The sequence below is a fragment of the Bombina bombina genome, chromosome 5, assembly GCF_027579735.1.
Source record: "Bombina bombina isolate aBomBom1 chromosome 5, aBomBom1.pri, whole genome shotgun sequence".
Taxonomy (NCBI): domain Eukaryota; kingdom Metazoa; phylum Chordata; class Amphibia; order Anura; family Bombinatoridae; genus Bombina; species Bombina bombina.
The window spans coordinates 1,025,406,541-1,025,417,798 of record NC_069503.1 but is presented as its reverse complement, the minus strand read 5'-3'; the positions used below and the strand labels follow the sequence as shown (position 1 = coordinate 1,025,417,798).

The 11,258-nt window shown below is 35.0% G+C and overlaps 1 protein-coding gene across 1 annotated transcript in view; it reads left to right on the top strand.

Moving 5' to 3' along the window:
* The window catches only part of RSPO2 (R-spondin 2), a 205,303-nt gene that overhangs the window by 139,799 nt on the left and 54,246 nt on the right, over nucleotides 1-11,258 (top strand). The gene's annotated exons all lie outside the window — the stretch shown is intronic.

Here is an 11,258-nt window from a genome sequence, read left to right as displayed (position 1 = left end):
AGAACAGTTCCAATTGTTCTCTCCAAAAAAAGATTTGTTTTAAAGTGGGCGTTAAAGAGCATCTTCTTTACAATTGATGAATTAAAGTCTTTATTAAATATTGCTAACACTCCAGATCTGTTTTTACTATCACTTTAAGCTACCTGACAATGATTCTGTCTTTTTGTCTCTTTATATTACTACTGTATCTAATGAAAAACTAACTTCTGTGCTAATTGGATTCTCAAAAAGTATCCAATTTATTGTATAATGTGACGTTCATGGCCATAACCCCTTACACAGACAAAATTAATAAAGTGTAAAAAACGTATCATACCACACCCTTCTGTGCAATTGAGCCAAAAAGTGTAGTTATATAAATAAACACATACACAGTGTAAATATCTATACTATTTTGAAAAAGAGAGATGACTGGAGCACCTAATCAAGTCCTATAGTAATTTATTCTACCCTCCTATAAAAATCAATACCGTTATACTGATATCATGTGTTTGTTTGGCATACATCAAGAGTGAGAGAAGAGACAAGAGCATGGAAAATGCAATGATTCAAAGGGACTGAATATCCTACTGTCAAATCATGCGGTGTCCACTCAATGTCATCAATTTTATTTGGCTCCCAATTTGTAATTTAACTATGTGTTTAAAATCGTTTTGGAGGGGGGTGGATGATCACATGAACTTGCATTGATGATAATGCTAAAATGACATTCTCTAATTAGTTCATGTAAGTTTTGCCCTACCATGTTCCTTTAATTTACATTCTCCTACCTGTTTGACATATAGTTTGCTGTAGTAATAATTTTAAAAATCTTTTATTTTATCGCTATCATTTTTTTTTTCTTTCTTCAAAAGGGATTGCCATCTTGGTGGTGCTTGGCCTAGTTCCAGAAGCCTGAATTGCTTTTTAAGAAACTTCTGACTAGTTTTCAAACTGTTTTCAGGCGATGATTTTTCTATAGTTGTAGAAAGTTAAGAAAAATATGTTACTTACATATGAATCTTTTTTGTAATCTATTCAATGTAGCTGTTTTGAAATGCTAGACATTGTGGGAGTGAATGAGGTTAACGCACAGTTCTCACTGAAAGGTACACCAGAGAAGGGAAATTTTGTACCGTGCCAACATCCACCACTACACTTCGCTGTGGCTTTTGTGGGAAATATAGATTAAACCTCTTGACTGCCACAGTTGTCAACAGCAACGTGCCTGGCAAAATGCTGCCATATGACATGTTGTCAGTCACAGTTTATGTTAACATCTTACTGTTGACTTTGAATAGTAAAACTTTCTCTATGCCCTCAAGCATCACAATCTCACAGGTTTCTATGGCAACATTCTCTGTCAGCTTTTCATGAAAACTTCGTCCTTATGTGACATCACTTCATTATCAAAAGCTAGACAAGAAAACCATGCAGAATCTATAGTTTATTATAATAATTATTAGCTACTGTGCAAAATTAAAGCACTGGGAGGTTATATGGATGATTTCCTAAATGATAGATTTAATATATATTTTTGATGGGTATGGAAACTGGTGATTTTTTTTAAAGAAATTATTATTGATATTTATGGGGTTTACCTAACTACCATTTACTCTTGATCTTCTTGGACCAAAAAAACCTTCTTTTCAGATAAGAGGTATACCATTAACGAAATTTATCACAACATGTGATCTACTATTTTTATACAGAAGGTTATTTTTGTGGTAAGGTTTCTGAATTTAATGTACTTAAACAAAATGAACTTTGTTCGATAAACAACAAAGCGTTTCCCTTTCTATGCACCACTACATAAAGAACCCATATGATACAATGAAGCTTTCCCACCGTTTTAAGCTGTTTCTATGAAAGGAGTGTGTATTGAAGTGGTTTACATGTTATGTAAACCGTGTACAGTATATTAACTGTCTTTAAAAAGTTGCCTAAGAGACAAGACTTTTTTTTTTTTTTCTTCTAGCTAACATTTTGCAATCTTCACAATATGCTTACACAGTTTGACACTATGCAAACATAACATTCATTATACTTTATTGCTTTTTAAACTCTTTTAATGGACCCCTTGTAGGTTTCCTTTGTATGGGTTAAAGCTTGTCTCTGAAAATGTCACAATAATAACTGATACTTGTATGACGTTTTATAGAGATGTTCAAATGACTGCATGAATAAAACACATTCATATAAAATATTTGCCCTAAGCCTATATATGTTTTCCCACAAGAATTAAAGTAATTTAGTGCAAGTGGTATCAGTTAAAGGGACAGTAATCAACTTGTAGTTGCAAGACACTTTTGTCTAAAACATTTTTGAAACACATTGTTTGCTGCAAATGTTTCCCCATAGCCAGAATCCACCTTTCACTTGCCAGTCCGTTCATACTTTTGAGATAAGGCTAGTCCATTCGTTATCTTAGTATAAATTGCATTGTTTTGCAGTTCTTATCCGTTTAAACCAATCAAAGAAACATATATGTAGCAGGGTCAGCCTTGAAAAGTCAGCAGGGTACATTTAAAGTGCAGAGAATTAAACAAATCTACAATTTTCAGAGCTAAATTACATGGAAAGGGGAGAAAATAAAGTATATTCCATGATTGTTTTGCTATCCATAGCTAAACCTTTTTATATTAAATTCTCAAGGTGTTCATTGTCGTCCTATTTTTTTTTTTAATTTTGTCATTTAATTCAGCATAATTGGAGTCCCCAAATGATTTGTGTTTAATTCAGAATGATCTAATCATTTTGAAATAGCGCCCTTCCTTCTATACATTTTTGATCTTGTTTAATTGCTTACACTTTTTTTTTCTCCCCCCCCCCCTTCTGTTTCTCCACCAAATAAGTACTGTAAGATAAATATACATTTGTGGGAGAAGAAAGGAGGGGGATGGAAAAATCTATAAATAATTTAGAAAATTACAATTTTTAATTTCTCTTCCTCTGTCATTAAAGGGACATTCCAGTCAAAATGTAAATGCACATAGATTAATTACTTCTTTGAATAGAAACATATTTGCAATATACATGTATTGGCATAAATGCTTCTAGTAAAAGTTATCACTGTTTTAGTGTAAACATTTTTCTTTGCACGTGCATGTGAAGCATAGCTAGATATTGTCACTGAGCCCACATTTTAAATAATGCAGCTGCTCAGATCATCAGTGGGGTTTGTATCAGGTCAGCAATTAACAAATTGAGTAATTGCCAGATGGTACAAGCACCTTAGGCTCTCTGAGCAAGTTCTGTGTTTAAAATGCTGGTGCACGGTGCATACTTAAATACACTTTTGAAACAGCTATAACTTTTACTAGAATCATTTTTGCTAATGCATGTATATTACAAAATTGCTTCTGTTCAATACAGAAATGCACCCATGTGATTTCCAATTTTGGCTGGAATATCCCTTAATCAAATATTAAAGGTTAATACAAAATATTATTAAACAAATCAGATGTATTTTTTTATAATATAAATACATATAAAGTAAATAAAAAATACTAAAAATGTATCAAATATATAATATATAAATATACTTATGCCTTAAAGGGACAGTAGTATAAAAATCTAAACTTTTATGATTCAGACAGAACATGCAATTTTAAACAATTTTCCATTCTTATTCTATCATTAAATTTGCTTTGTTCTTTTGGTATCCTTTTTGAAGAATAGGCTAAGGAACAGCAATGCACTAACGAGAGATAGTCAAACACATCTAGTGAGCAAATGACAAGAGGCATATATGTAGCCACCAAGCACGACCTAGCTCCCATTGTAACTTTGTTGAAGAATATAACTAGGTAAGTTCAAGAGCAGCAAAGGATACAAAGAGAACAAAGCACATTTGATTATTGATGTAGGTTAGAAAGTTATTTAACCCCTTAATGACCGATGACGTGCAGGGTACGTCCTCCAAAAAAAAAATACAGTTAATGACCGAGGACGTACCCTGTACGTTGTCGGTCTTTGAAAGCGGTGGAAGCAATCCTGATCGCTTCCAGACGCTTTCCTGTTATTGCAGCGATGCCTCGATATTTAGGCATCCTGCAATAACAGTTTTTAGCAGTCAATGCAAAGAGAGCCATTCTGTGGCCCTCTCTGCATCGGCCCTCGATGGCTATGTTCGTTGGTGGGTGGGCGTCGGGAGGAGGGGCGGGATTGCATGCGGGTGCGTGCACGGGTGGGAACCCTACACTATGGAACAAGTTTAAGGAGGGACAAGGTGGGACTCAGTGGGAGAGAGGGTGGGAATAAAAAATATTAAGCGATCTGGGAGAGGGTGGGGGGTTGGGTGTTGGGGGGGGACAGCTACACTACAGAAAATAGTTTATTTATTTTTTTTAATTAAAAAGAACAACATATTTAATTTCAAACTGGGTACTGGCAGACAGCTGCCAGTACCCAATATGGCGGACAATAAGGCAGAGGAGGGGGGTTAGAGAGCTGTTTGGGGGGGGGGGGGAAATCAGGGAGGTTGGGGGCTAAGGGGGGATCCTACACAGCAGTTTAAAAAAAAAAAAAAAAATCACTTATTTTAGTACTGGCAGACATTCTGACAGTACTTAAGATGGCGGGGACAATTGTGGGGTGGGGGAAGGAAGAGAGCTGTTTGGGAGGGATCAGGGGGTGTGATGTGTCAGGTGGGAGGCCGATCTTTACACTAAATCTAAAATTAACCCTGCAAGCTCCCTACAAGCTCCCTAATTAACCCCTTCACTGATAGACATAATACACGTGTGATGCGCAGCAGCATTTAGCTGCCTTCTAATTACCAAAAAGCAACGCCAAAACCATATATGTCTGATATTTCTGAACAAAGGGGATCCCAGAGAAGCATTTACAACCATTTGTGCCATAATTGCACAAGCTGTTTGTAAAATATTTCAGTGAGAAACCTAAAGTTTGTGAAAAAGTGAACGATTTTTTTTATTTGAAAGCATTTGGTGGTGAAATGGTGGCATGAAATATACCAAAATGGGTCTAGATCAATACTTTGGGTTGTCTACTACACTACACTAAAGCTAAAATTAACCCTACAAGCTTCCTAATTAACCCCTTCACTGCGCAGCGGCATTTAGTGGCCTTCTAATTACCAAAAAAGCAATGCCAAAGCCATATGTCTGCTATTTCTGAACAGGGGATCCCAGAGAAGCATAAACAACCATTTGTGCCATAATTGCACAAGCTGTTTGTAAATAATTTCCTTGAAAAACCTAGTTTGTAAAAAAGTGAACAATTTTTTTATTTGATCGCATTTGGCGGTGAAATGGTGGCATGAAATATACCAAAATGAGCCTAGATCAATACTTTGGGATGTCTTCTAAAAAAAATATAGACATGTCAAGAAATATTCAGGATCCCTGAAAGATATGTGTTCCAATGTAACTAGCGCTAATTTTGAAAAAAAGTGGTTTGGAGTGCTACTTGTATTTTTATTGCTCTATAACTTGCAAAGAACATGTAAACATTGGTTATTTCTAAACTCAGGACAAAATTTAGAAACTATTTAGCATGGATGTTTTTTTTTTGTGGTTGTAGATGTGTAACAGATTTTGGGGGTCAAAGTTAGAAAAAGTGTTTGTTTTTTTCTTTCCATTTTTTTCTCCATATTTTATAAAAAAAAAATTATAGTAAATTATAAGATATGATGAAAATAATGGTATCTTTAGAAAGTCCATTTTAATGTCGAGAAAAACGGTATATAATATGTGTGGGTACAGAAAATTAGTAAGAGGAAAATTACAGCTATACACAAACACCGCAAAAATGTAAAAATAGCCTTGGTCCCAAACGGACAGGAAATGGAAAAGTGCTGTGGTCATTAAGGGGTTAAAATTGCATGCTCTATTTGAATTATGAAAGTATATAATTTTAACTTTACTATTCCTTTAAAGGGACAGTCAACACCAGAATGTTTGTTGCTTAAAAAGGTAGATAATCCCTTTATTACCCATTACCCAGTTTTGCATAATCAACAGCTATAATACACGTTTTACCTCCTGTAATTACCTTGTATCTAAGCCTCTGAAAACTGCCCCCTTATTTCAGTTCTTTTGACAGACTTGCATTTTAGCCAATCAGTGCTGATCTCTAGGAGCTTCACGTGCGTGAGCTCAATATTATTTATATGAAACACACGAACTAGCGCCCTCTAGTGGTGAAAACTGTCAAAATGCTTTCAGATTAGAGGCGGCCTTCAATGTCTAAGAAATTGGCATATGAACATTCTAGGTTTAGCTTTCAACTAAGAATACCAAGAGAACAAAGCAAAATTGGTGATAAAAGTAAATTGGAAAGTTGTTTAAAATTACATGCCCTATTTAAATCAATTTTTTTTTACTTGACTGTCTCTTTTAATAGTTTTTAAATACCTATCAGAAGATTAATCTATTGCCAGTAAGCCCAGACAGAATAAGATAAAAAATTCCTTAATGTCAGTTTAGTTCAATCATTTTAGCAGATTATCTTTGAAGTGCGTTCACGTTTGGCATACTTAGCTAATCCAAACTTTGCTGAACACAGAGTTAAATTTATAAATGATAAAGTGAATACAATCATTTGTATACTTTTTATTCATCTTTTTTTTTTCTTAATATCTCTCTTAAACTTCTTAATATTTTAAAATTGATATTTGTATGTTAGCTAAACCCCTTGTGCTATTTGTTTGATAGACTTTCTTCTTCCCAAGATTTGATACTTAGGTTATGTCATTGTAATTTTATAAAAATCTCCAAGAATCTGATTTATTTACAAAAATCTCCATAGTCTTTAATGATTATTTTCTGTTGAAAATCATTAGTTAAAGTAATAGTAAACTCCACTTTTTAAAATCATATCTAGAATGTTAGTGATATCTTAGAAACTTACTTTTTAATATATATATATATATATATATATATATATATATATATATATATATATATATATATATATATATATATATATATATATATATATATATATATATAATTCATATGCTCTGCCGCCTACTTCAAAAGTAATTTTTTTTGTTAGCTAACGGTTTGAATTACTCTCTAATCAGTTCTATAGCTGCAACAAAAGTGCCATATGGGGAGAGCGCTGATTGGACAACAATTCAAACTGTTAGCTCACAGAAAAATTTACTTTTGAAGTGGGCGGCGGAGCACGGGGTTTGTTAATTTCATATCTATATAAAAAAATAAGTTATAGTGCATCTTCATTACAATTGATGAATTAAACTCCATCAAAAATATCACTAACATTCTGGATCTGATTTTATAAAGGGGAGAGTGTACTGTCACTTTTTAAAGTTTTTGTAAAAGATTGTGATTGACCCCTTTTTAGGGTTTTTATTTTTAACAGTCAAGGGAACAATAAATAGAATTTATAAGGTTTGTTTGGAGTGGAAGGATTAAGGGAAATAGTTTTTTAATGGGTAGTGGACATAGAAGCACGTTAGAAATCGTCTGTTTTATTCCTTATATGCAAGGCTCTAAATCAAATGGACAAGTAAAACGAGAATGTAACCATTCAGCAAAAAAATATAGTCTATACATTGTTTGCGTTATGTTATGCCAATTCACTCTGTGGAATCAGTAAAAAAAATTAGATCCGTCCAATTTCAAGTAAATTTGTTTCTATCACAATTTTTGCTATGGGAGTGTCTCATGATGCATAATTGTATGCTCTATTAAAAAAAAATAAAAAAATAAAGAAACAAAAAAAAAAAAAATTTGGTTATATGGTTCTTCAACCAAGATAGTTTGAAACTTTAGAAGCCCTTTAGGTAGAAGGAATATTAACCAGGAATGTAGATTTATAGGGACAGCAAAGTCAAAATGATTCAACTTAAATGGATTGGCTAGATCAGTTTTTTAAATCACTTCCCAAATTACTTCTATCATCAATTTTGCTCAGTTATGTTGGTATCCTTTCTTAAACAGTAGCCCTAGGTGAGCTCAGGAGTGTGTTCATGTGTCCTTAGCCATCTGGTACACTTTTTGTAACAATGTTTGTCACAAAATGTCAGAGGGTCTCCAATACTGCAAAAGATACTTTATTATAAACTTATGTCCAAAACAGGATCAAAAAAAGCACAACGTTTCGGGGCACATGCCCCTTAATCAACCTTTCTTTGTAACAATGTTTATAGCAGTTTTATAAATAGTTACAAACTCTGCTGCCATAGAATGCTGCAGACACTCTACACAGCAGCCAAGTTTGTAACTATGTATAACATTGGTATAAACATTGTTGCAAACACTGCTGCCAGATGGTTAAGGACACAAGCACGCTCTTGAACTTACTGGACAGTTATTTAAAATTACATGCTCTAGTTGAACCGTGGACATTACATTTTGAATTTACTGTCCCTTTTAAGTGTAGAAATAACCCATTAGGAGGCTTATCTTCATGAGAGTACCAGGGGTAGTACCAGATGATGTGTAACTGATCTCTTAAAAGGACTTATATGAGCCAGCTTTTGTGTTCAATCTTAGAACTGGAATAGATGCCCCAAACTTTCTCTAATATGCAGAAGCAGTAAACGTCTTTCTTGCTTGGCTCGGAGTAAGGTTTAAATTACTGGAGATGGAAAATCTACTGGTGCAGCCTTTAAGGGACATAAAACAAGTTGGGATAGAGACCAAATATAATATGTATTTTAATTACTTTTAACTGCAAATTTATACTGCAGTGCCTCGCCATTTATCCTTTCTTTTAAGCTTCTGAATTGTACAGCTCTAACTCCCCCCACACAAAGTCTATATCTATATCCACCTTTTGGTAGAATGCAGAAGTAGACACTCGTTATCTGCTAAAGCATGCCTAGAAGCAAATAAGCTGCTGTGAAATACAATGCCTGTGTTTCTGTAGTTAAATACTGTTATGGGGGGTAGAGCAGACTACTCCAGACAGCATGGCTATAACTTATTTTGCTTATTTTTTAAAACTTTTTTTAAAATACTTGCCAGCAGTTTTTGAACAAATTTTTATGCAGACTATTTTTTACTTAATTAGCCTTTTAAGGATATGCACATATCTCAACATGTTTTATGGAACTTTTTAAGCAAGCCACTAACTTCTGTGGACTGGATTAAGAAAAAATATTGTCTGTTAATGAAGAACTCCAAGAAAAATCAGAATTATCCAACATAGTTGTATTGACCACTATCTGAGTAATGGGTCCTATCATCCTACTAGACAAAAATAAAGAAATGCAATGTATTTTGCAAAATATCTCTTTATTCTGCACAGGAGCTAAGGAATTAGTAATATGATCTGGGAACAGACGAAAGAACCGAGGTAGAAAATTCTAGTTGGGTGCCATCAACCGAATAGTTATATCTTATAGACAATAGTTATATTATTTTATAGTTCCTATCCTTTCTAATGACTAGACTATGGGGCCGATTTACCAAGGGCCGAATGGCCCCTGTTTCCGCGCAAGCCTTCAGACCGCTGCTCCTTAACTGGTCCGCCTGCTCTGAGGCTGTCAATCAATCCGATCGTATGAGATTGGGCAAATCAATATCCGCAGCCTCAGAGCAGGCGGACCAGTTAAGGAGCAGCAGTCTTAAGACTGCTGTGGAGCGGCATTGCACGAGCATTTCGCAAGAACTGCTTATGCAATGATAAAAGCTGACTATATTTCTCTATGAATCAAACTGCATACAACTTCTGTAATACATTTTAACTTTAACTTCTAGATTTGAAATTGTTTGGTAGAACATTTTACCACCTGTTTTCTTAGAATTCAGAATCAGAGTATATACTTCTATCCTAAAGAACATAAATAACTCAAAGGGTTTATTCTTCCTTTTTACCTTGGAATCTGAATTTGCCTCCTAATATCATAACTGTAATGCAAATCTACGATAGTGGATGTTCTCTTCGTTTCAAGTATGCAGGACAGTGCCCATATGTAAGACTGAGAGATTTCAATAAGAAGATAATGGTCTTCTAAATCAATGGTGTTTACTAGAGTTAAGCAGCCATACTGAAAAATGCCATAATTCTATAAATTGTTTCATAAGTTCTGTGTTTCTGAGAGACACAGATATTATTTATACAACTGACTTACAGAACAAGTATTGTGCAGTTTGAAATTTGTTACAAATGCAGACTGCTGTAATCTCCTCCTTTCTATGCTGAAAGGGCATTTGACAGAGTCTCCTGTGGATATTTATAGGCAGTGTTTACAGGGTTCAAGTCGATTAGGAACGGAGTTCCTGCACTAATTTTGTAGGAGGAACTAAGTTCCCTCTGGACAGAGAACAGAAACACTTCAGTAAACACTGCTGCTGCTGGTGAGAGGAGCTGGAGCACTGTCTGGTTAGAGGGATAGTGAGATCCTCTAGTAATGGGCAGTAACACTACACCTACAATACACTAAATGTAAGACTGTCAGTACCCCTGTTATGAATATTATAATTATTATCCTTTATTACACATAGTTCTTACATTTCTGTGTGGCTTGCTCTGGGGTTATTTCGCTCCCCTCAGCAGAAATAGGGGCTATTGCACCTTAAATGGGTGAGACTCTGTGACAGAGGATGATTCTCAGGCCCAAAGGCAACCATTCAACCCTTCATTGGATTTAATGATATATATGTGTATGTGTGTATAAATAACTGTCTAAGCATTCAAGTAATAGTCTTATTATATAAAACCCCTGGTAGTGATCGCCCAAGCACTTCCAAAAAATACACACAAACACAAATGTATAAATGGATGAACAGTCCCAAAAAGGTATAACAGGCATTCACAGGTTGTCTCCTATTAATCAGGTAAGCTCTAAATAGCAGTTATGGGTCTTATGGATTTTACAAACTTTATGCTTCCAAACGCATCTGTGTAATATTTACCGCTATGCGGTTATGCCCACTTACCACTGCTACAGAGGAACGCCAGACACCACGAATCCGTTCAAATCCTTACTAATTGAAGGCCCACTCTCGGCCCGGTCTCTGTCCAGCAAACTTGCCTCTGCAATCTCCGTCTACAGACAGTGCTGTGAAGGACGCTGTTGTTGCGTCTGTGCGTGTGTGGCGTACCACGTGTCGAGGGTCATCCAATGAGGTGAAACGGATTCCTTAGCTGGGATATGATGGTCTGTAGTAATCCAATAGGAAGTCTAGCTGTCCACGCTAGCTTAGGGGTATCGTATGGAGCATACAAAAACCACTGGGCACCAATGCTTAATCCTGATAGAATATTAAAAGTCAAAACAAAATTTAAAGCAATAGGTGCCAAAAGCGGTTAAAAAAGTGAATTTTATTTGTGTAGTT